We start from the raw sequence: 26,102 nt of genomic DNA, 5'->3' as shown, positions 1-26,102 counted from the left end.
TGCCAAGACTGACTATAACCTTCGAGTTATCTGTTCCGCTCCCCGAGAATACATTCCTGCCTACTAGATCCTGTAAACATCCTCTCCAGCTGCAGAGCCAAAAGGCCGATCTGTCTTAATACAAGTAATTCATAGCCTCCGTTGCCATGCTTCCATGGAAGGCCCCGTGCCCCCACGCTTCACATGTAGACACTCAGGCGCTTATACACGCATTCACAGTTAGCATAGAATAGCTTCTACCCTAGAGACCTTTCCGCCCAGATAGTATAGTTCCTAAACATCAGATATCAGATATGATAGAAGTACAGGTTGATCTGACATGCCAGACTTCTGTCTCTTCCCGTCAGTGTAAATGTCAAGACCCCTGCACCCCGTCAGTCACACGTCATACAGCTGCGCGCGCATCCAAGCTTCCGATTTCTGCTGACATTGCAACATTCTGTTAGCGCCACCCCTTGGTGCCACCCACTTGCGTCACCTGTCAGTGACGTTTCTAGCACACACCTCTAGTTCACGCCTAGTTTACGCCTCTTGATGATGTATTGGTACCACGTGTATACTGTTATCTTGTCTTCTCTCAGCTGTTACGCCTCTCACATTGAAACTTATGATGTAAATCAAGTATATAAGCTATGTAATATCAATAAACGAGAGCGCGCTCATCTATCCCTTCTGACACCCCTGTGGTGGTCAGAACATGATATCCTGATTCCTTTATGAGGAATAAAACCCTTAGAAACTCTAACACCACGGACTCTGTTTTCTTTCCTTCTGATTGAGTTATTATTGATTAGGTACTTACCTGCATAGAAATTAAGAGAGTAAATTAATTATTTACGTCAAGGGGCTGCATTGCAGAGGTGTAATGAGACTATGCCACTTGTTACACCTCTCTGCAACGCAGCCCACTGCCGCGTTTGCAGAGGGGGAACTAATTCCCCTTGCATACTGGGGGTCCCTGGGGTCAACTAGTCCACCAGGAGCCTCCAGTATGCGCGAGGGAGCTGCATTGCAGAGAAGTGTAATGAGGCCACACCCTTGTTACACCTCTCTGCAATGCAGGCCACTGGCGCGTTTGCAGAGGGGGGACTAATTCCCCTTGCATACTGGGGGTCCCTGGATCATATCTGCCCAAACACCGATATTCCGAACGATTGTAAATGACTTTTCTTGAGAAACATTTGGATTTGGATTATCATGCCCTATACTTTGGAATTTTTGAAAGACAGACTTTGAGGATGCTATAAATTACTCGTCTGCCCAAATTGTGTGGGTAAAATTGATACCTAGTCACTTTGAATAAGAATATACTTATGTCTTGTCTAACATTTGGAAGAAATATCTAGTTATATGACAACTGGATACCGACATAACTTGAAGGAAATAAGAACGCCCTGAAGAAGTTCTGTTGTACAGAACGAAATGTTTCGGCTGGCTGTGGTACATAAACTTAAGGAAAATAAAAGCATTTGAATATACACCAAGATTCAGCGCTTCAATAAGGACTCTAAGTGATATGATTTGATTGGACTCATTGTGAAAGTGGTGCTGTGCCAAACTTTGGAATATTCTCCACTACTCTCTACTACTTACTCTCTCCTACTCCACTACTCTCAAATACTCACTGTCTACTACTCATTCTCTACTACTCTACTACTCTCTACTACTCTCTCTCTACTACTCACTCCCTACTACTCGCTACTCACTACTCCCTACTACTCACTATCTACTACTCTCTACTACTCACTCTCTACTACTCACTCTTTACTACTCACTACTACTCTCTACTACTCACTCTCTACTTCTCACTCTCTACTACTCTCTACTACTCACTCTCTACTACTCTCCCTCTACTACACACTCTCTACTATTCTCTACTACTTACTCTCTACTACTCTCTCTACTAGTCTCTACTACTCACTCTACTACTCACTCTCTACTACTCACTACTATTCTCTCTGCTACTCATTCTCTACTACTCTCTACTACTCACTCTCTACTACTCACTCTCTACTACTCACTCTTTACTACTCTCTACTACTCACTTTCTACTGCTCTCTACTACTCACTCTACTACTTACTCTCTACTACTCTCTACTACTCACTCTCTACTACTCACTCTCTACTACTCTCTACTACTCACTCTACTATTCACTCTACTACTCTCTACTACTCACTCTCTGCTACTCTCTCTACTGCTCTCTACTACTCTCTACTACTCACTCTCTACTCTCTATTACTCACTCTCTACTCTCTACCTCTCTACCTCTCTCTTCTTCTCTCTCTACTAATCTCTACCTCTCTACCGCTACCTCTCTACCTCTCTACCTCTACACCTCTACCTCTCTACCTCTCTGTACACGCACAAATATACACATATATGCATATGCATTTATATATATGTATGTGTATGTATAAAAAAAACAACAAAACATTTTTTTTTTAAACAGCTACTTATAAAACTGTCATTCTTTTTCCCCATGGTACACTCCCCGGTACGCTTACCGGTGCGCGTACCGGTGCGCGTACCGGGCGCTCCCCCCGCGAAAATCAAAAAAAAAAAAATTTTTTTTTTGCCCCGCGGGTCCCTTTTATGGCCCCCACATCAAACCTAGGGGGTCAAGGGGGGGTCTACTCTGCCCCCTTATGGTCATTTCCCTCTTTGTTTTGGCCACCTCTTGTGTCTCGATCCTACCGAGACACAAGATGGCGGCCGCTCCGGACTGTTTAGAATGTTTACAGACACCCCAGAGCCAATCAGCTTTCTGCGCGCAAGTCGCGGTAAGCGCCCGGTGCGCGTACCGGTGCGCGTACCAGAGCGCGGCTATAGATATATATATTTTTTTGAACCTTAATTACTCAAAATCCACTGGAGGACATATCTTGAGACATAGCAAAGGCACATCGGGCTACCAGTCCCTACAATTTTGCCAAGTTTGGTGGAAATCCATTCAGCCGTTCGGGCTAAAAGTGAAATCGACCGCCCTATGGAAATTAACATGGGGAAAACGCGTTTTGGGACCCCCCTTTTATCTCAGCCCCCGCTTGACGAATCCCCCCCAAACTTTCAGGGAAGGACCGGAACGCCGCGAGGCCATTTTCAGGAAATTTTGAGGCAGATTCGTCAACCGGCGCCAAAGTTATTCCAAATAGAATTTTGAGATTTAACATTGAAAAAAATCCTAACTATAACTACCTACTGGCGACCGCCAGTAGGTAATATATATATATATATATATATATATATATATATATATATATATATATATATATATATATATATATATATATATATATATATAACATTTCTATGGCAAAATGAAACCCCTCATTTTGTTCCTTTGCAAATTAAATGTTTTAAGTGTTAACACTTTATTCCAATCAAGATGACTTCAGGTGTGCCATACTTTTGTCATAAGTAAGACTGTTAGCGCTCTAGTTGTTCTTTAGAACACTCTGGGACATTCTGTCACTGGGCTATAGTTGGGCTACATCTGGCTGATATTTGGGCTACATTTGTTTTTTTTGTATCTGGTGGCCATCTTTGGGCTACATTGGGCTACATTGGGCTACATTGGGCTACATTTGGGGTCTAACATATATATAGCCCAATGTAGCCCAATATTTATTTTTCAAAGTTAATTTTCGTAAAAACCACTGCAGCATATATCTTGTACATAGCAAAGGCACATCGGGCTACCAGTCCCTACAATTTTGTCAAGTTTTGTGGAAATCCATTCAGCCGTTCGAGCTAAAAGTGAGTCCAACCGCCCTATGGAAAACTCAATGTTAAAAACACGTTTTGGGACCCCCCTTTTTTCTCGGCCCCTGCTTGACGAAACCCCCCAAACTTTCAGGGGACACTCAGAAACAAAATGTGCCATTTTCCTTAAAATTTCAGCCAATTCCGTCCATCAACGCTAAAGTTATTCAACATAGAATTTTCAGAAATCCCTATTCAAAAAAATCCTAACTATATATACCTACTGGCGACCGCCAGTAGGTAATATATAACATTTCTATGGCAAAATGAAACCTCTCATTTTGTTCCTTTGCAAATTAAATGTTTTAAGTGTTAACACTTTATTCCAATCAAGATGACTTCAGGTGTGCCATACTTTTGTCATAAGTAAGACTGTTAGCGCTCTAGTTGTTCTTTAGAACACTCTGGGACATTCTGTCACTGGGCTATAGTTGGGCTACATCTGTCTGTTATTTGGGCTACATTTGGTTTTTTTTGTCTCTGGTGGCCATCTTTGGGCTACATTGGGCTACATTGGGCTCCAACATATATATAGCCCAATGTAGCCCAATATATATTTTTCAAAGTTAATTTTCGTAAAAACCACTGGAGCTTATATCTTGAGACATAGCAAAGGCACATCGGGCTACCAGTCCCTACAATTTTGCCAAGGTTTGTGGAAATCCATTCAGCCGTTCGAGCTAAAAGTGAGTCCAACCGCCCTTTGGAAAACTCAATGTTAAAAACATGTTTTGGGACCCCCCTTTTTTCTCGGCCCCCGCTTGACGAAACCCCCCCAAATTTTCAGGGGCTGCTCAGAAACAACATGTGCCATTTTCCTGAAAATTTCAGCCAATTCCGTCCACAAATGCCAAAGTTAGTAGACATAGAATTTTCAGAAATCCCATAGGAAAAAAATCCTAACTATATATACCTACTGGCTATCGCCAGTAGGTAATATATATATATCCCAAAAAAGACAGCCCAAATGATGCATACACTCAGAGGATTATGAAGCTTTGTGCAAAGTTTATTTCTCAGTTGCTACGCGTTTCGACAGATAAACTGTCTTGATCACACAGTGAGAGTTGCTGAAAAGTGCATTACATAGACATGGGGAGACATGGACAAAGGACTTCCGATGTGGACCAGATCACCACAAGAAAATAGCTGACGGCCATCTTTGTACATGTTACAATATAAAGTAAACAGAACAAATGCAATGCATGTAACGAGAAATGCGGCATCCCATGAGCAATAGAAATAATTAGCGAGTATGCATGTTAGTATAACACAGCATAAGCGTAACCATGAGCAATAACGGCAGCAATATGCACATGAAACAAAATTAAAAATGAAATTAAAAGAAAAGAAATAAAAAAGAACCCCATGGGCAAGAACAAGGGTAAATGGCAATGTATTACCCCAAACAAGTTATAAAGTGGGCAAACATGTAGGGCTTGTGCATAGATCCCAGAGCAAAGCTCCAACTGAAATGGTGAGCTCTCGTGTGGTGAATGGAGAAGGGCCAGGCAGTAACCTGCTGCCCGGGATACGGCCCACTTGGAACCTGAAATTGATAGTAATGTTGACTGCCGGCCCAGAAAATGCCTAGGAAATTGTATATGAGTATACAAGTGTGTGCCCGGTGGCAGGGTCACCCACCTTAGGCGTGTGGCCAGGCACTGTTCCAAAAGAGTGTGGGAACATATGGGGAAGTGGGGGAGAGGCACTGTCTAGGTTGTGACCCTGGGGGTGTAGCATCTGATGGCAACTTAAGCCAGGTGGACCATGGTCTAAAATGCATGCGCCAAGTGGCAATATGTGGCATGAGTCTCAAGAGTCCGCTATTCCAGCAATACTATTAAGTGCAAAAGTGAAAATTCTTATCTGTGTCGCAGTGCACTCCCACTTCCGGGAAAGAAAAGGGTAGTGAACCCATGAAGTGTCTGTCTGCGTACGGTGGGTCCCTTCTTTTCCTCCTGTGAAAAATAAAAAAATAAAACATGTTAGTTAAAATACGAATTGAATGTGTAAACACATGAGTGCACAATAAAACCAAATTTACATGAAGCATGGAGGAAGAAACACAGAGAAAGCAACACAAAGACTGGATCTGCTGTAAATTCTGTTAGTCATCCTGTAAGTGTGTTGAAAATTCCTCTTCAAGGTTGTGTCCTGCAGGACACTTGGTCTCAAGGTCAAGAATTCACTTGGATTCTCTTTTGCGCAGTTTCAGCACCCTGTTACCACCCCTGGAGTCCGCCTGTGCTTATTTAACGGTGAAATAGCGCAGAAGGGAGCTGTTGGACAGATGGTGGTCCTGGAAATGTCTGGCTATAGGGTAATGTTGGTCCCTAGATGTTCTAGTACTCTTTTCTTGGCCATCAAGGTCATACTGCCTACATACCGCTTTATACATGGACACTCAAGGACATATACCACGAAAGTGGAACTGCACCATGGAGCTATTGCGGCACGCCTTGCAGTGGCCGCAGGGGTAAAAACCTTTCAAATTGTGCGTCCATGCATTCCAGGTTTCAGTTATGTTTCCATTTACTAGGATGTCTCTAAGGCTACGGCCCTTCCTGTATGTAATTCTGGGTCTGTCGCTGAGGGTCTGTCCCACAGTGATGTCACTTTTAAAGATATTCAAACTATCCGTCAAGATCTTTGTATTCTATGGGAATCCCTGTTGTACGTGAGAATGACTCTCGTGAACACAATGTCACGTTTCTTGACTTTGGTGTCTAATGTATGTTGTCTGCTTATCGTGTTCATCTTGGAGATGGCTTGATTAAGTACCCATTCACGATATCCCCAGGATCTGAATCTAGAGATCATAATCCCTTGTTCGGTGGTAAATGTTTCGTTGCTGCTGCTGTTTCTTCTAGCCCTCAGCAACTCCCCATAGGGAATACTCCATTTGAGACTATACGGGTGGCTACTCAGGGCATGAAGGAGGCTTTTCCCTGTTGTATCTTTGTGGAATAAGCTGGTCTAAAGTGTGCCCTGTCTGGCTTCAATTCTGACATCTAGGAAATCAATGCACACCTTATTGATGTTGTGTGTGAGAGTTATGTTGTGCAGGTTGTTGTTAAGCTTGGCAATGAACTACTCAGTGTCTTGTCTTTTATTTCCCTTCCATATTACAAAAAGGTCATCAATGTAGCGTAACCATAACACAACTTTCTCAAAATCAATATTGAACATGGCATCCTTCCATATCTCCTCCTCCCACAAGCCCAGGAGCAGGTTGGCAAAGCTAGGGGCAAAACATGTGCCCATTATAGCGCCCAGTACTTGTTTGTATAGATCACCATTAAACATAAAAATGTTTTTGTGCAGACTTAGATTCATCATTTTAATGAGCATATTGTAAGTTCCAAGTATCTTATGTGCTTGCATTTCAGGAAGTGTGAGAATGCGTTGATACTCTGGTCATGCTCAATAATAGTGTATAAAGAGTTCACATCAAGAGTGATAAGCATATAAATGTCATCCTACACAATGCCCTTTAATTTGCATAGGAAGTCTTTGGTGTCTTGAACATTGTTAGACTCCTGCCCAACCCACACACTGCAGGAACGAGGAATAGTCCAGTCCACTTCCCCGACTCACCAGCCACTCACTAGGTGATACATATGAGTAAGCTGATGACCCAGAAAAGGGGGTGGAAAATTAGAAGGCACCCAAACCTTCCACCCTTGTAATGTGCCGTAAGATGAACACCCGCCTCCTCCTTCTGCACCTGCATAAACAGGGAAACAAAAAGTACACCTTATGGTAATCTCTCAGTCCCCAATCCTACCTCTGTGCCATATGACCATATCCAATAAACACCACTTCACATACACTTACCAGAAGCGGATGCAGGTTTTGTTTTGGGGAGTTTTCAGTCCAGAGGTACACTAACCCAAGATAACCTCTCTTGGGCGAAATAAAAACAGGACTGATCGTTTTTTAGGGGTGTTTGGTTTGGGCGATTTATGAAATTGCAGGGTAAAAAACACACCAAAATCTCAGGCATGTACAAAAAACCCCTGTCTATTGTGGAATCGGGAATGGGGCTAGGGAACTCCAGGGGACGTGCTGACTCTTCCGCTCTAATGTGCTCAAAGGAAAAACCCAGCCGGGTTTTTCTCGCGGAATGGCCGGAATCGTCACTTCCGCCTAAAACGAGGCGGACGGGTTACACACTAACCAAAAGTATCGCGCCTCTCCGCACGTACAACCGCTACACTCACAGCGTCTCCGTAACAGGAGAGAGACGCGAAACCGGCAACAACCAAACAGGAGCCCCTGAATGTTGGTGACGAGTCTCAAAAAGAAGGTAAAAGAATTAAAGGGGACGAGATACTAAACCTGAAGGACGCTATCTACTCTCTAAACTACAAGGGACATACACTAAGGAAGGGGGCGGTAAGGCAAGGGTAAATACAAAAAACGGAGCACCAGGGCAAGGAACTAAGCAAGAAAAGGGGATGAAAAAGAAAAGGGAAATCTCCAATGTCTCTACACGAGCCCGTGAAAGACAGCAGCAGCCAACAGGAAACACAGGAGCCAGGATGCAGGAACCCACAGGTTAGCAATAACAAGCATCGACATAAGAGTAGGACTCCTTTTTATGCTACTGGTGTGTCATGTGACGGTTTAGGACATGGTCAGCAAAAGAGGACTGGGGACCGGATCCTAACAGTACCCCCCCCCCAATGATCCTCCCCACAGGTCGTGGGTTCCGGGGATGCTGTCTATGGAATAATCTCTCCAAACGAGGCGCATGTACACCCCCAGCTGGTTCCCATGTCCTATCCTCCGGGGCATACCCCTTCCAATCCACCAGGTAATACAACCTACCCCTCCTTCGCCTAGAATCAAGAATGGCCTGAACTTTGAACTCCTCCTCGCCATCCACTAATACTGGGGCAGGAGGGGGCAAGACCTGATCTGACGGAACTAAGGGCTTCAGCAATGAGGTATGGAATACTGGATGGATCTTATAGTCCGATGGCAATAACAGCTTCATCGCCACAGGGTTGACTACTTGAACAACAGGAAAGGGGCCTACATACCGGGGCTGTAGTATGCAAGATCCCTGTAGTCTCAGGTTACGTGAAACCAACCATACTTGATCGCCCACCTTATAAACAGGGGCCGGAACTCTATGGCGATCTGCCTGTACCTTCATTGCCACCTTGGCTTCCTGTAACCTGCCCCTAGCCACTTCCCAGATATCGACGAATCGTTTACACACTTCATCAATGGCTGGCATGTGCCCAGTGGGTTGGATGGCTAGGGCTCTAGGATGGTATCCCATAGAGCAAAAGAAAGGTGTCATGCCCAAGGCCGTGTGTATACTGTTATTATAAGCGAATTCCGCTATGGGCAATGCCATCACCCAATCAAACGACAGGGACGTAGTCAAGCACCTCAGGAACTGTTCCATTGTCTGGTTGGTGCGTTCTGTCTGCCCATCTGACTGGGGATGGTACGCAGATGACAAGCGTATGTCCATCTGAAGGACCAGACAGAGCTCCTTCCAGAAATGAGACACAAATTGCGCCCCCCTGTCTGAGATGACTGCTGTGGGTAACCCGTGTAACCGTACAATCGAAACCATGAACTCCAAAGCCATCTCCTTAGCTGTGGGAATGTGTCGGAGTGGTATAAAGTGAGCCATTTTGGTAAACAAGTCTACGACCACCAAAATAGCAGTGAAGCCGGAAACCAAGGGAAGGTCCGTGACAAAATCCATGCTGATGGTATGCCACGGGGAAGGGGGTACCGCCAAGGGCTGCAAAAGGCCAGAGGGCTTACTATGTGAGGGCTTATTGATGGCACAAACAGGGCAGGCTGTCACATATTTCTGGATATCCTGTGCCACCGTATCCCACCAAAACCACCTCAAGCACAACTCCTTTGTCTTCCCAATTCCTGGGTGTGCGACTAATGAGGATGAATGACACCATTCCACCACCTTTGGTCTCAACTCGGGTGGAACGAACAACCTATCACCCTGATATAACAACCCCTCTCTGACCACCACCTGAGACAGTTGTAACCAAGGGGCCAAATCCATATTGCGCAACAGTTCTTTTACCCTAGAAGCAAATTCTTCCACCGAAGTCACTCCCACAATCCTTCTACTATCAAGCATAGGTCTACTTTCCTTCCCTGATTTCACTTCCTCCGGGTCGACATGAATCCGGGACAGTGCGTCTGATTTGATCTGCTGAGCGGCAGGTCTGTAGGTGATGATGAAATCGTATTCGTTAAAAAACAAGACCCACCGCATTTGTCTTGGTGTCAACGCCCTGGCTGATCTAAAAAACTCCAGATTCTTGTGGTCTGTATAGATTGTGATGGTATGACGGGCCCCCCACAGATAGTGACGCCATTCCTCAAAAGACAGTTTCACTGCCAACAACTCGCGCTCCGCTACCGTATAATTACGTTCGGCCGGCAACAATGGCTTTGAAAAATAGGCGATAGGATGCATTTCACCTGTGCCCTCCTCCTTCTGCGACAAAACCCCACCTACTGCACTCGCGGAAGCATCCGTCTCCACAAAGAAGGGAAAAGCAGGATCAGGATGAGCCAACACCGGAGCGGTTGTAAGGGTCTCCAACAGTAACCGAAATGCACCCTGAGCTTCCTGGGACCATACAAAGGAAACCCCCTTTCTTAACAAGCGTGTCATCGGTGCCACGATATCCGAAAAGTGAGCGATAAAGCGCCGGTAAAAATTGGCGAACCCTAAAAGTACCTGTATGTGCTTCACCGTAGTTGGCACTGGCCAGGATAAAATTGCCTGTATCTTTTTAGGGTCCATCCGTATCCCGTCAGCGGATATGAGGAATCCCAAAAATTCCACCTCCTTCGCATCAAACTGACACTTTTCAAGTTTGGCATAAAGCCGATGTTCCCGCAGCTTCTGCAACACTTGTTGCACATGAGTATGATGGTCTACTCTGGTCTCTGAGAAGATAAGGATGTCATCCAAGTACACAATTACAGTCTTATCCAGGTATTCGCTCAGGACCTTGTTAATGAAATACTGGAACGCCGCTGGCGCATTACACAGGCCAAACGGCATCACACAGTATTCAAACAACCCGTGTTTGGTTTTAAAAGCCGTCTTCCACTCATCTCCGGGCCGCACCCTGATCAGATGGTACGCTCCACGCAAGTCCAATTTAGTAAACACCGTGGCCTTGCGGAGTTGATCCAGCAACACGGGGATGAGAGGAAGAGGGTACCTGTTCTTAACAGTGGCCTTATTTAATGTCCGGTAGTCCACACACACCCTCAGGGTGCCTTCCTTCTTTGGAATAAAGAAGATCGCCGAAGAGACAGGCGAAGAAGACGGACGGATAAACCCTAGTTCCAACATCTCATCCAGATATTCTTTGAGATGTTTTTCCTCCGGCTCAGACAGGGCATAAACTCGACTACAGGGCAAAGGAACCCCCTCCACTAGATCGATCCTACAGTCAAAAGACCAGTGTGGTGGCAAACTCTGAGCACAACCCTTATCAAAAACATCGGCGTACTCCACATACTGTCTTGGAACTCCGCTTTCTTCCATGGCTGCACAATACAACGGAGGGACCTTCTCACTGGCCTCGCTATAGCAATGCTTCAGGCAATAATGTGAATCTAGAGTGACTAGCCGTTGCACCCAATCAATCCTAGGATTGTGTTCTTGGAGCCAAGGCACCCCTAACACCAAGCCAAAGGAAGGCGCGTCTATCAGATCAAATACCACGCACTCTGAGTGACCGTTGTCACATACCAAGCGTAGAGGCATCGTTTGTCTAGTGATGCACCCTGATGACAACTCTGTTCCGTCAATCACTCGTACCGGCTCTGGCTGTTTCTTATACTGACAAGGCACACCTAGTTTCTCAGCTAGGGAGATATCAATAAAATTGCCAGTGGCACCCGAATCTAACAACACAGATACAGGCACCCTTTGATACGCTGCCAATAGAAGCTGTGCAGAAATCACAAAATGTCTGGGCGCCAAATCTACTGCCCCCAACACCTCGTATTGACCCCTTCTATACTCAGTTAGTGGCGGCCTTTCCACCTGTACGTATGCCACCTTTTTACCATAACCTGCTCCTGATGGTTTAACGGGACACTCTCTTGCGAAATGGCCTCCCTGTCCGCAATAGAGACATAAGCTCTTATCTCTACGTCTTTTCCTTTCTTCTGGAGTAAGGGGCCCCCTTACCCCTCCTATTTCCATTGGTTCAGGCGTTATATCACCGGGTTGCTGTTTCACTTCGGTCTTTATGAAGTTTCCTCGGGAAACCTGAAAACGACCACGATCACCGCGTCGTTCTGACAGCCTATGGTTCAATTTAACCACTAAATCTATAAAGGCGGCGCACTCTTCCGGGGGATCCACTACTTGTGGCACCACGTCCTTCAGATCATCATTAAGACCCTGGTAGAATAAGGATGTCCGCTTATCGGCTGGCCAATGTGTCTCTGCGATCAATCGATTAAAAGTCGCTATATATGTCAGGAGATCCTGTCGACCCTGTCCCAGTTTCAGCAATTCTGAGTCGCTGGCTTGCATGAAAGCATGTTTGGCAAACAACCCCCTCATCAATTCTTTGAAAGCATTGTAATCGCGCAACACCTGATCATTCCCTTCCACTAAGGGGATAGCCCACTGGGCAGCAGTACCAGCCAAATATGAAAGAGTAAAGGCTACCTTCGCTGCATCGTCAGGAAAGGCACCAGGCCTACACATAAAGTGTAACTGACACTGGTTCATGAACATCCCATATTTCCCACTGTCTCCATAGAATCGTTCAGGTTGAGCCAGGGGAACAGGAACAGGGGAGTTCACGGTAATAGCTACAGGGGTACTTCCTCCAAGGTTGCTCTGTCCCGCCCCCCCATACTGGAAAGTAGCCGGATGTATAACGGGGTTTTGAGCTCTAGGTTGTACCTGTGCCTGCGCCCTTACCGCAACCAGCTCTTGTCTCAACCCTACGTTTTCCTGTCTCAATTCCTGTACCTGAGACTGTAAAGCAGCAAGGGCCCCCATTATATCATTCATGGAGGGGGCTTCAGCCCCAGCCATGGCCCCTCCTCCTTCTACTTCCATCCAAGTTCGGGCAGTGTAATAAAACGTGGGCTTGTTATTCTGTTAGACTTCTGCCCAACCCACACACTGCAGGAACGAGGAATAGTCCAGTCCACTTCCCCGACTCACCAGCCACTCACTAGGTGATACATATGAGTAAGCTGATGACCCAGAAAAGGGGGTGGAAAATTAGAAGGCACCCAAACCTTCCACCCTTGTAATGTGCCGTAAGATGAACACCCTCCTCCTCCTTCTGCACCTGCATAAACAGGGAAACAAAAAGTACACCTTATGGTAATCTCTCAGTCCCCAATCCTACCTCTGTGCCATATGACCATATCCAATAAACACCACTTCACATACACTTACCAGAAGCGGATGCAGGTTTTGTTTTGGGGAGTTTTCAGTCCAGAGGTACACTAACCCAAGATAACCTCTCTTGGGCGAAATAAAAACAGGACTGATCGTTTTTTAGGGGTGTTTGGTTTGGGCGATTTATGAAATTGCAGGGTAAAAAACACACCAAAATCTCAGGCATGTACAAAAAACCCCTGTCTATTGTGGAATCGGGAATGGGGCTAGGGAACTCCAGGGGACGTGCTGACTCTTCCGCTCTAATGTGCTCAAAGGAAAAACCCAGCCGGGTTTTTCTCGCGGAATGGCCGGAATCGTCACTTCCGCCTAAAACGAGGCGGACGGGTTACACACTAACCAAAAGTATCGCGCCAATCCGCGCGTACAACCGCTACACTCACAGCGTCTCCGTAACAGGAGAGAGACGCGAAACCGGCAACAACCAAACAGGAGCCCCTGAATGTTGGTGACGAGTCTCAAAAAGAAGGTAAAAGAATTAAAGGGGACGAGATACTAAACCTGAAGGACGCTATCTACTCCCTAAACTACAAGGGACATACACTAAGGAAGGGGGCGGTAAGGCAAGGGTAAATACAAAAAACGGAGCACCAGGGCAAAGAACTAAGCAAGAAAAGGGGATGAAAAAGAAAAGGGAAATCTCCAATGTCTCTACACGAGCCCGTGAAAGACAGCAGCAGCCAACAGGAAACACAGGAGCCAGGATGCAGGAACCCACAGGTTAGCAATAACAAGCATCGACATAAGAGTAGGACTCCTTTTTATGCTACTGGTGTGTCATGTGACGGTTTAGGACATGGTCAGCAAAAGAGGACTGGGGACCGGATCCTAACAAACATAGGCCAGCAAGTTGATCACATATTCTCTCAAGAAATGGTCCACGTATTTGGAGATATTTTCAAACACGCTTACTATGGATGACACAATGGGTCTGCCAGGTGGAACCACAGGGTTCGTGTACTTTGGGCAGGAGATACAGAATGGGAAGCTTGAGAAAGTCCCACTTCAAAATAAGGTATCTTTCCCACGTGATGATACCCTGTTGCTGCCACTCAGATAATTTCCCCCATGTGTTCATGATACTCTCTGTTTTTTTGGTCCTCATTCACCATAAGATACCTCCAGAGCAATTTGATTTCTCTGCGGCCCCCCTCTCCCCCTCTTGATTGGCGCCAGCTAGAGTGCTCTGTTTCTGAGTAGATTCACTTTACACAAAACCTCTCTTTCCCATGTTTAGATTGTTCTGAACCATTTGTAAAACACCCAAAAGAACAAACAGAGGGGTAAAGAATCACAGTGCAACTGCATAATCATAGGACAGGTTTCCCTTATTTTTCTTTTTAGATGTTACTCAGCCAATCTGCAAACTGTAGCCCAAAATCTTTTCACTGGCTCTTCTTTTTTTGTTAGACTCTATCAAGTTTTATTGTATATTTAATAGAAATGAACCAATCTGTTAACACCAGAGATGTGTTTTTGACCCAAAATTTCTCTCCATGCTAATAAAACTAAATAAAAAATAACTTGTTTTCATCTAGAGACATTAACTCATAAGATGGTGACAAACTGAAAAATACCAAAGTTGTACTCAACTGAATCCCAGGCCCAAACATAGCTTCCATAACTCTAATTATGGATGTACACAAAAGGTGTAACATTGGACTTTAACGATTCCCAAGAAAGTAGGAAGCCTTCATGTACAAGTTGTTCCCATCTTAATAGCCCAGCTGATTTTAACGGGCTTGCTAAAACATCTTTGGTCCACTCAGGTGAGCCCGGAGCATCCCAGATGGGCACCAGCGCACTGTAGTAGGTGATCTTTAAAATCTTCCTGACTTTAAACCATGTAAATGCTAGATACATTAGAAATTTTAATCGGACTTTAAAAAAAATCTTGTGTTTCCAAACTTGTATAAATAGCTTTGATTTCCTCCCTCTATCTCTGACAACATCTATTTAAACATTGTTCCAATATCAAAGCTGTCTGGTACGTTCAAAAGCATTTTACCGGACCAGATAGAAAATATACATGCGTAGAAAACTAAATCTGGCACGGATAACCCTCCCTTATTCTTCGTCCTGTGCAACTTCTTCCATGAAATCCTAACACCTTTAGAGGCCCAAATAAAGCTATTTATTTGTGCCTGGAGTTTTTTCAATCACTCTTCTTTAAATGTCAGTGGGATATTTTGAAACAAAAAAATAAGTTAAGGTAACACCATCATTTTAATTAAATTAATTCCAACTAAAAGAGTTAGAGGTATATGAGCCCAACTTGTCAAGGAGTTATATATTTCTTTATTAACTTTACGCAAATTTGTGCCTAAGATATTGTCAATGTTGTGTGTAATCATAATGCCTAGATATCTTATTTCTTTTTTTAATGGATAAGTGCTAATATTCAAATTCCAGGCCATACATTCGGTTTTGGCTGCATTAACTTCATACCCTGAGATCATGCCAAACTGCTGTGCTTCCTTGTAGATTATTGGTATTGCGTTATTTAGGTCTGAAGTGCATACCATTAAATCGTCAGCATACAAGGCAACCTTTTTTCCCCAAGTTTTATATTTCAGGTTTATTTCTGATCTTTCTTGCTAGTGGCTCGATGTATAAGTTAAAAAGTAGCGGGACCGAGGGCAGCCTTGCCTTGTGCCCCGCTGAATTTTCACAGGGGCAGACACGTTACCATTTACTAATATTCTAGCAACAGGAGTTTGATAAATCAAACTAACTGTCCAATAAAAATTCTACCCCGAATTGTATACTTTCAACATACACTTTAAATAGGCCCAATTAACTCTATTGAATGCCTTACTGGAATCCAAGGTGATGGTGGCCAGGGGTAATTTGTAAAGCATAGCTAGGTCAATTGCCCCTATTAGATTATAAGTAAGATCTTGAATTCCCCTAAACCGGACGAAGCCTTTTTGGTCCCTATGCAATAACCCCCCAATTACCCCATTTAGCCTCTCTGAAAGAATCTTCACAAAAATATTATAATCTGCATTGAGTAGAGAAATGGGGTGATATGAGTCGCATGACCTAGGGGATTTTGCAGGTTTAACAATCAGTGATACCATGGCTTCATTCCAGGATTGTGGCATATTCCCACCTTTTTCAAAAATATAGGAGAATTATTCCTCCATCACAGAGATAGGAATCTCCATAAGCTCCTTGTAAAGCTCTGCAGGCAGACGATCTGGCCCAGCAGCTTTACCAGATTTACCTGCTACCAGTACTCTTTTGATCTCGTTACTTGATATTGAGCTGTTTAAGTTAAATGCTTCATTCTTTGTGAGGTTTTTAAGTGATCATGACCCAGCCAGGCCCTAATTGTTTCCTCCTTGATTGTTAAATCTTCCCGATAGACTCCTTCAAAGTATTTTCGAAAAGCCTCTTCAATATCTGTGGGACTTTTTAGTAGCATACAATCAGAACTGACTTCTTTGACATTCCCTCTGTCAATTTATTGCTTGGTCTTCCATGCCAGAAGGTTGCCACAGCTCTGCCCCTACTCCAAATGGGCAAGTCTACTAGCTTGCCATCTTTTTTTTTAACCTGGAGTCCATCACTGCTGCCAAATCAGATTTTAAAGATTGCAACTTTGCTAAAGCTGCCTCATCTATCATATTACTCCCTTGGATGATATGATCTTGGTCTAACTTCTGTATCTCCCCCTCTATCTTCCCCACCTCAGCTCTATACTTTTTCTGTCTAGCAATCTGTAGCGTTGTTAAATGGCCTCTCAAAACGGATTTGTATGAGTGCCACACTACTTCTAAAGGGGCAGTTTTATATTATTGGAAAAGAAAACTTTTGACTGTACAATTAAGGCCTCTATTACATCCTCTTCTAACAGAATGGCACGGTCTAAGGTCCATCTTCTTTTAGGCGGTTTCAATGGGATTTTAAGAACTAAAGGTCTCTAAAGGGGACTGGATCGTCAATGTTAGGACCATAATATCCTGGCACAGTGAATTTATAAGCATAACATTTAATATTAGCTATAGCCCATCTTCTCATCTTGTCCACTTTATTCCCTTCGAGGGAGATAGCCAAATTTTTTTTAAAGTACTATTGCCACTCCCTTAGTTGGTGTTTGTTGTGTGGTGCATATCACCTCTTAAGTAAGTAAGTAAGTAAGTTTATTTGTTGATTAATTAAAACCATTGCAAAAAAGAAAAACAAATACAGGTCAAACACAATTACTAGTTGAACGTATAAGGATACAGTGCATAAGTAGAAATTGTCACCATTGATCAAAATTTTCCTGTCAGGGATTATCGAACTACTAATATTTTCCTACATTCGGTGAGTCAACCTTCTCAAAATTAACTGCCATTTGCTCACGAGGAAAAAGCTAAAGTGAAAGATGTTAGCAGCAATATTCGATGTCAATTAACCATAAGAAAATAGATATATATACACTGAAAAGACTTATTAAATAAAAAAATCTATGACAATCGTATTGCATTAACAAAGTTAAAGTGACATGTGAGATCATCATCAAAGTGACCAGTGCTTTAGGTGCAATTAGGCAAGCAAGAGATAATCAATGGCAATAAACCACCTAGTTAAAGAACAATATCACTAAAAATGCAATATGATACAAGGTAAATTCTAAAAAGCAATGTGCTAAAAACAGTTGTTCAATAACAAATGATAATTGCAAAAAAAAACACATTAAAACTATTTACATACTGTAGTTATTTGTTGTAATAAAAAAATACTACAATGGATCTTGCTTTTTCCAAAACAATAAAAGAAACTAAAGTGCAATGTGCTAGCGGCTTATGCAATTTTTTAAAACCATCTATAGTGGGTGCCAATCTTACTGGGATAGAAAGCACCGACAACTTTCCTCAAAGATAATAAGTAAAATAAACGGGACAATATTAAGAAAATACTCTAAAAACAACATATATAAAAATTTTAAAAGTGCCCTTAGAATAATCCATCCACTCCCTAAATACAGCAACATCATCCTTTCCCAGTTGTATCAATATTAACATTTGCTTTGTGTGTCAACCTTACATAATTTCTTTTCCACTCTAAAAATGAATTGGACAAATTGATGTATAACATGAGCGTTGACACCACTTAAACAAAGTATCAGTGTTGTTCTACAGGTTCTTACTCCCATTTCTTTAAAAATAGGTTTTAAAATTATTTTCCGCTCCTGCAACATTTTTGGGCATAATGTTACAATATGCAAAAGGGTTTTGTCATGCAAGCCGCATAGCCTACAATTATTTGTCGCCCATTTGGACTCCCATTTGGTAGTTCCATCTTTGGTTGGATTTATTCCAAACCTTAATAACATAAATTTATTTTTAATTAAGGACTTTTGATGAGAAAGTAAGTAAGGTTGTGCCATTATTTTCTCAAAAGTATTGGCAATGGTCAAGAACTGAATTTTTTTCCTCATCTCAACCTAATCCCAAACTTCTGATAACAAAGCCACAGTTGAATTGATTATTCTTTTATAAATCATTTTACTCATTGTTTCATCTTCCAACTTTGGGCATTCAAAATTTAGTCGACACTCTACTAAATATTTCTGCCAACTTTTGGAATAATCGCCTTTCGAAATCTCGCACCAGCACATATTGGCCAACGAGCCCTCATCGGCTCGGGATAATGCCAATATTGTTTTTAAAAATGTTGCTCGGCGAACTAGTAACTGATTCCTTAAGCCCAATTCCAATCTTAAATTGGCATGTGAGATGTGTCTAGGAATCCTAAAGACTGATTTATATGTCCTTGCAACTATATCCTCCAACACCTTCACATCTCTACCCTTAAAAATTATAGACCCATAGTCCAGAGAAGGAATAAGTTTTGCTTTCATAACTTTAAGCAGGTGGTCATAATTGGGACATAGTAACTTGTCTCTCATTTTTCGGAAAGCGAAAGCAAGTGAGGTACCTTTAGCCTCTAGGTTATCAAAATGCTGTCTAAATGACAGTTTCTTATCAAATGTAATTCCCAAATATTTATAGGCTTTAACACATTCAATAGACAACCCAATGATATTCAAATGGTTTACCTCTAGTTTGCCATTCCCTATTAACATTATTTTGGTTTTTTTTGTATTCATTGGTAAACCGTTTTGAGTCACATATCAATTAAATGAAGTTATTAGTCTTTTTAATCCTATCAGGGTTTGGCTAATTAAAATAGTGTCATCAGCATACTGTAAGTATTTTATTTCTTTACCCATAACAGCAGGGTAATGTGAATTTACATCCTTAAAATGAGTAGGGAGATAAGACATAAATAAGTTAAAAAGACAGGGAGCGAGCACACAGCCTTGCTTTAAGCCGACATTTGTTTCAAGGCGGCGTGTGGTATGTCTTTCGTCTCCAATTTTGACCTGTACCCAAGTGTTGGAGTACAATACTTTAATCATTTTTAACAGGGTTTCCGATATACCCCAATTTGTTAACTTAGTCCAAAGCATATTTCTGGGTACAGATTCAAATGCGGCTTTTAAGTCAATAAAACAAATACACAACTTTTGTTTCCTACATTCTGCTCATTCTCCCAGTAAGGACAATAAAATCAAATTAGTAAGAGTCGATTCTCTCTTCCTAAAACCTGTTTGGAAAATTGGGATCAGATCTTCTCTTTCCGACCATATCTCCAACTCCTCTAACAGACAACTTGCAAATATTTTCGCATCCACATCTGTGAGGGTTATAAGTCTGTAATTTGAGGGGTCGTCCTGAGGCCCATTTTTATAAAACTGTTGAATATTACTACCCTTCCATGACTCCGGGATACAACCTGACTTAAGTATGTCATTAAAAAGGGACGTCAATAAATCTGGCCAATACTTAATTTTAGCTTTAAAAATGGCATTCGGAATCCCATTAGGGCCAGGTGCTCCATTTGATCTAAGTTTAAATAAAACTTTTTAAACGTTTTCTACCGAACATAAATCAGTATCAATATAGTCTGAAAAACTGCCGTTACTGAGAGGGACAAACTCCTCTCTTGGGTCTCTATTACTATTGTAGTTAACCTCTTGAATCCATGACCTCTCCTTCAAATGGGTCTCCTGAAGTATAAAAATATGTTCTGGAGAGTCTCTTAAATATTGGAGAATCTTCTCCATCCTGTGTTGAGAGTTTAACCCATTTAAGTTCTATGAGAGACATTTAACAAAATATCATGATCCTCTATTATCAGGGCCATAACTCAAATTCTAAAGCCCATTTCCTTTTCAGAACCTTACATTGACGAATTGAATATTTTTTTTCCCACTGCGCCCAACCTATGTTCCCCACCCTCTACATTCCCCCTCTTCCCGGGATCCCTTCCCTGGAGAACCCCTTCTTTCCTTTCCTATGGCCCTACTCTGGCCTTCCCCCTCCTTGACTCAGGAATTTAAATATAACTTCCTATATATAAAGAAAAAAAATATTAATTCTTTATATAACACTCTTTATACAAATTATCTTTTCCTTTAATCCTTTACTACAATGTGGCGGAGGGAGATTGACGTTATATGAATTACCTTGTTAACCTCATACTGCTTCAGTGCCTGCTGAGATAGACTGCAGAAAATTCTTCGCATCCTCTACCCATCTGAATGACTGCATTTTATTATTGTACATTACTTTCAGCATAGCCGGGACTTTAAGCTGAGCTGTAGCACCCAGTTTTCTGAATGGTTCTAATAACTTTCCCAGCTCTCCCTGCCTGATTGCTGTTATCGAGGAGACATCAGATCTCATTTGAAACATTATTCCGTCTACATGTTATGAGTTCATTTTAAGTGCTTTTTAAAAAATTTCCTCTTTTAAACTGTACGTTAAAAGGTAGACTAGAATTTTCCGAGGTCTGGTTTTATTTGGGTTCAATCTAGATAGGTCTCTCTGTACCTGCTGTATATCAGCCATCAGGTCTTGTACTGAAGTTTCGATTTGGGTAGCTTGTTTAATTAATTTTGTTACAAACTCCTTAATATTGCCTCCCTCTGTTCCTTCTAGAACTTTTAACAGGCGTATGTTGTTCCTCCTTTGGGAGTTTTCGAGAGATTTTATTTTGTCCTGAAAGCTGAAATTCTCTTCTTTCATTAATCCTTTATGTTTTCCTCCGTCTGCGAGGCTAACTCAGCCACTGTCAGTTCCAAAGCAGCGGTCCTGACTGCCAATGAGTCCAACTTAACTTCCAATTTTTTGCAAGACATTTTAATATCCGCTTGATTATTTTCTGAAACTGTATACCTATCTCTAACTTCTTTAGTCAACATATGCAAATAGTCAGAGACTGAACGCGTTGGAGTATGATCTTCAGGATGCCCTCTTTGAGACTCCCCTAACTCCGGGCCAGGATCCTCTGGCAGACTACATTGGTTCTGCTGACTCACCCTTAGGGAGACCGGATTCTAAGTTAGGAAGGGCATGTCTTCTTGCACATTGTTAACTTTGTCCACCATCATGGATTTCGCTGTTATTAGTTCCTCTGATAGTTCAAGTGAGTTTGAGTCTCTCTCTAGTGATTGAAACCTGTTAGGACTTAATAGGCCTTCTGGAAATTCAGGTAGCTTCATAGACTTGCTCTTGGGTTCCCCGTCTATTGGTCTATTGGTCTATTGGTTTTAATGTTAGTTTGCTCAGTGCAACCTTTGAAGTAACTCCTTAATGAGGGGATGAGTTTTGGGTTATGTTGCTTCGCTTCTGGAGAGGTTGTTTCACTTTTCTGGATTTTCTATTTTTTGCTGTGACCCACTCCCCAGTTAATGTTGTTTCTTGTACAGGTAAAACGTTTTTAACGAGGATGGGTCGCTGTTTCCGTGTGCTGTCTCGAATTTGGTGATCCACTTTAGCAGAACTCAAATTAGCACTCCTTAATGTGCACCTATTCTGATCTCTTGATATAAAATCCGAAGGTCTGCCCCCCCGTTTTATTATCAAAAATGGCCGACTTACCCCTAGTTACACCTGCTCCCCCTAGCTTTTCATCCAAATTTGCACTTACTTTGTTGGCCAGTTCAAATCCAGTTTCAGGTCCAAATTCAGAATCGAGTCTATGTGTGGCTTTCTCCACCACTGGCTTTTTTGATTTCAGGAAATGTTCTCACAACGCATGTAATATAGGAGCAGCAACTGCGCTGCCTCTGCCTTTACCACCCTGGATGGGGAGCCTTGCTGCGGCTTTCCGGCCACGTCCTAACTCCAGAGCTGCGAGGGACCACAAAGAGTCCTGTGCTTCTGGAGGCTCCCGGGACTAGCTCTGGGCAGCAATCACCTTCTGCATTGTTGCCGCCACCTCCGCTACATCCAGCTCACCGGCCGAGAGCAAAACGCCAGACCGCGGTCGGAAAATCAAGACCCAGCACCTCAAATCTGTAGACCGCTGCCAGCTGCAAAACCCGGTAAGCGTTTTTTCTCTTTTAAAACGCTTTGCTGCTTAGTTGCGGCATTCTCAGCATTTTAGGCAGCATTGGGGTTGAGACAAAGTTCCACTTGCATTATCCAGACAGATTTCAGCTTCGTCTTGCTCCTGACACTCGGGAGCTCCCGCGACCAACTACTCACTGGCCCTCATGTTCTCCGTGATACTCTTGTTGTAGGTGGTTGTATTGCAGATACAATAAAAGCTGCTGTTGTCAAGTTGTCTATGGGCCTCAGCAATGTAAAATTTCTCTACTGAGGAGCACAATGTTACCGCCCTTGTCAGCAGGACGAATCACTATCTCGGTGTCATTGGCCAAGGATGTGATGATGTTCTTCTGTTTAATCGATAAATTGTGATACATAGACTCTTTAGATTCTCTCTGAAATTTAAATGTGAGTAAGGCCTTGGTGACTTCTTCATGTCTATGTTGTCATGAGGAAGGTTGGGGTAGAAGACAGAGCGAGGCTTGAAGGTGGCGGAGGCCGCCCTGTCGGATATAATGTCCAAGTCACTATTGGTGATGGGCATATCACCAATGCCATTATCAGGGATGGTTGCAAGTTCTTGCATGGTTGTGAGTATGTCAACATCGCCAACAGTGAGATTGGAAAAAGGGGGGATAGTCCTAGTGTTATTGATTTAATCAGGGGTTCTGCCGACTCTGAGACTGTGCCATTTTTTAAGTTTCAGTTTTCTAATTAACTTAAAAATATCAATGTGTGTTGCTGAATAATTAAACATGTCAGTAGGACAAAACGTGGGTTCTAGACATAACTTTTGTTTCTCAAATAGGGACAGTGGGCGGGTGGTGAGATTGATAATTGTTTTGTTTACCATCTCATTATCCATCATTGCCTTTTCTTGGAGCCTTCGCCCTTGTTTCCCATGGGCTCTGTTTCCTTTCCCTTTCTGGACCCTTTGCTTTTGTCTGTGTCTCCTTTGTTGGCTGCACCCGTGCCTCTTCCTCTTCCTCTGCTGCGTTGTCCCCTTCACCTTGTTGCTGTCACTGGTGTAGGGGTAGTTCTTCCTATTTGCCAGCCCCTTCTTAGCATCCGAAACTCGTCTAAAAAAGTTGCTGGCTTGGTAATGATCTCAATTTCGGAGGAAGAGCTGGCAGTATTGACTGAGATGTCAGTATCTGAGTCACTTGTAACTGCTACATGAGGGAGAACCCGTTCAGTGCTGAATTGCATTCTTGTGTTGACTTCTGCTGGTTGAATGCCGTAAAGGTTGTCATATTCGTGGCTGTAGGTGACCCTGCCACTGGGCACACACTTGTATAATCATATATATTTTTCTAGGCATTTTCTGGGCCGGCCGTCAACATTACTATCAATTTCAGGTTCCAAGATGGCTGTGTCCCAGCAGCAGGTTACTGCCTGGTCCTTCTCAGTACACCACACGAGAGCTCACCATTTCGGATTGGAACTTCGCTCTGGGACCTTTGCACAAGCCCTATATGATCGCTCACTTTACAGCTTCTTTGAGGTAATACATTGCTATCTACCCTTGTTCTTGCCCATGAAGTCTTTTTCATTTTGTTTCATGTGAACATTGTTGCCGTTATTGCTCATAGTTATGCTTATGCTGTGATATACTAATAGTAAATGTAAAGAAAGGGTCCCCGTGGAGAGAACGTTTAAATACACAAGAACACACTTATAAATTAAATAAAGATGGGAAGGTAGTTTCTGAAGAGAGGGTTTTAGTTTATTCAACAACACTGCATTTAGATTTAATAAAGCATTTTTACAATCACTTTAGGGAGAGTGAGAAATCCGAAAATTGAAAAAAGCCCCAAGTTGGGAAGGGAAGGGAGGAGGGAGAAAGTGCTCAAGGGCTGTGAAAAGGTGAAGGAAAGTACATAGGCTTAAACAGGATGTAAACAAATACAAGGGTCAAAGCAGGAATTGGAAATTATTCCAAAAACCAAACAGCCTATATGAATTGAGGCAATTATTGAAAACACAGTTCATCTGAGGACATTCACCGGTCACATTTACAGTTCAGTGTAATACAGGGCATGTGACGGACGTCCAAGGATAAAAAGTCGTCGACGTTTCGACCCCTATTAGTAGGCTAGATTGAGTCCTTTGCCGGGGTATTCATCAGGACCGTTATAGTGAGGGAAGGGACGAAGTGGGGCCGTCCTATCTGTAAAATTAAAAACCAATATCAGAAACTTCAAAGTAAGCTTGACATCACAGTCACTGTCCTGTAAACCATACAGGTTGATTAATCAAGGCAAGAATACGCCATGGCGTCCGGGTCAATGGGACCTCTGGACAAGGGGAACTAGGAGCAGAGTGCGCGACGTGTCATACTCAAGCTCAAAGGTATAAATCTGAGTTACCAAAACTCAATTGTCGAAGAAAACACAATTATCGAAGAACACACTAGCCAAAAAGAACTAATTAGAATGCATGGGGTGACTCACTTGTGATAGGAGAGAAACAATGCAGTAGAAATTCAACTGATGTACTGCTCCCAATGGAAGAAACCTGATTCCGAGAAGACTGTAAACTGTGGGTGAGACCACAGTCGGTGATTAGTACATGTGTAAGTAGCTAATGGTAAATGACCGTTACACAGACAAGATAAATGGCTAAACCACCAAATTAAGAGTTCCAGAAACCCAAATGTGAGGACAAGTTACCTTTAATGTAGTCAAACTAACTCTGTGGAGATAATTGCCACGGGTCGATGTGCTGGTCTACTGCAGAATTAACTGGCAAATCTGGATGGAAACATAACGTTTGGATGAGGGATTACCATGTAGGTTCACTACAATTGTGATGAGCATATCCGTTCAGCATGGATACGAATATCAACCATTAGATAGGGGCTCAGCACCGAAGCAATAAATATGCATATATAAACACTAGTTGCCACTGAGAGCAGTTTAGTATAAGTTGGGCACTCGATGCAGAATTCAAATTTAATGAAAGTCACATGTGAGCGTTAAGGGACAATACATGAATGACGAAAAAATATATATACTAACGTCTGTAGGTCCATGCTGCTTTTAAGTGGAAGGGAAACCACCAGGACCCACAACGATCGGCATAAAAATTCGGCCGACTTGGTGCTGTCAAGATGAAATCCTGTGAACCAAGGAAATCGCAATGAGGAAACCACTCGTGTTTCTATGCGGAGTAGGGGTCAAGGCGCCTGGAATAAATACTTACTTGGGATAATTGAGACGCAGCAAAAAGCCTTCAGTCCGAGTAAACGGCTCCGCTGAACTACTACCTCGTCCAGTTTTACTTTAGCCGCTACGCGGAGTGTGGGTGGAGCTATCATATGACATTGGTTGGGGTTATAATGTGATCACTGGGTGGTTAAATTTAAGGCTGGGAATTACTAGCGCGACTCGCAATTGATTACAAGGTATTGGAACTAAATTAGAGCGTTCACAGAAGACAAAGCGTGAAAATCATAATAATAATACTGCATAGGACAAAATCCCAT

Source organism: Lissotriton vulgaris, chromosome 2_1 (assembly GCF_964263255.1).
Source record: "Lissotriton vulgaris chromosome 2_1, aLisVul1.2, whole genome shotgun sequence".
NCBI classification, from domain to species: domain Eukaryota; kingdom Metazoa; phylum Chordata; class Amphibia; order Caudata; family Salamandridae; genus Lissotriton; species Lissotriton vulgaris.
This window is presented reverse-complemented; position numbering follows the sequence as displayed.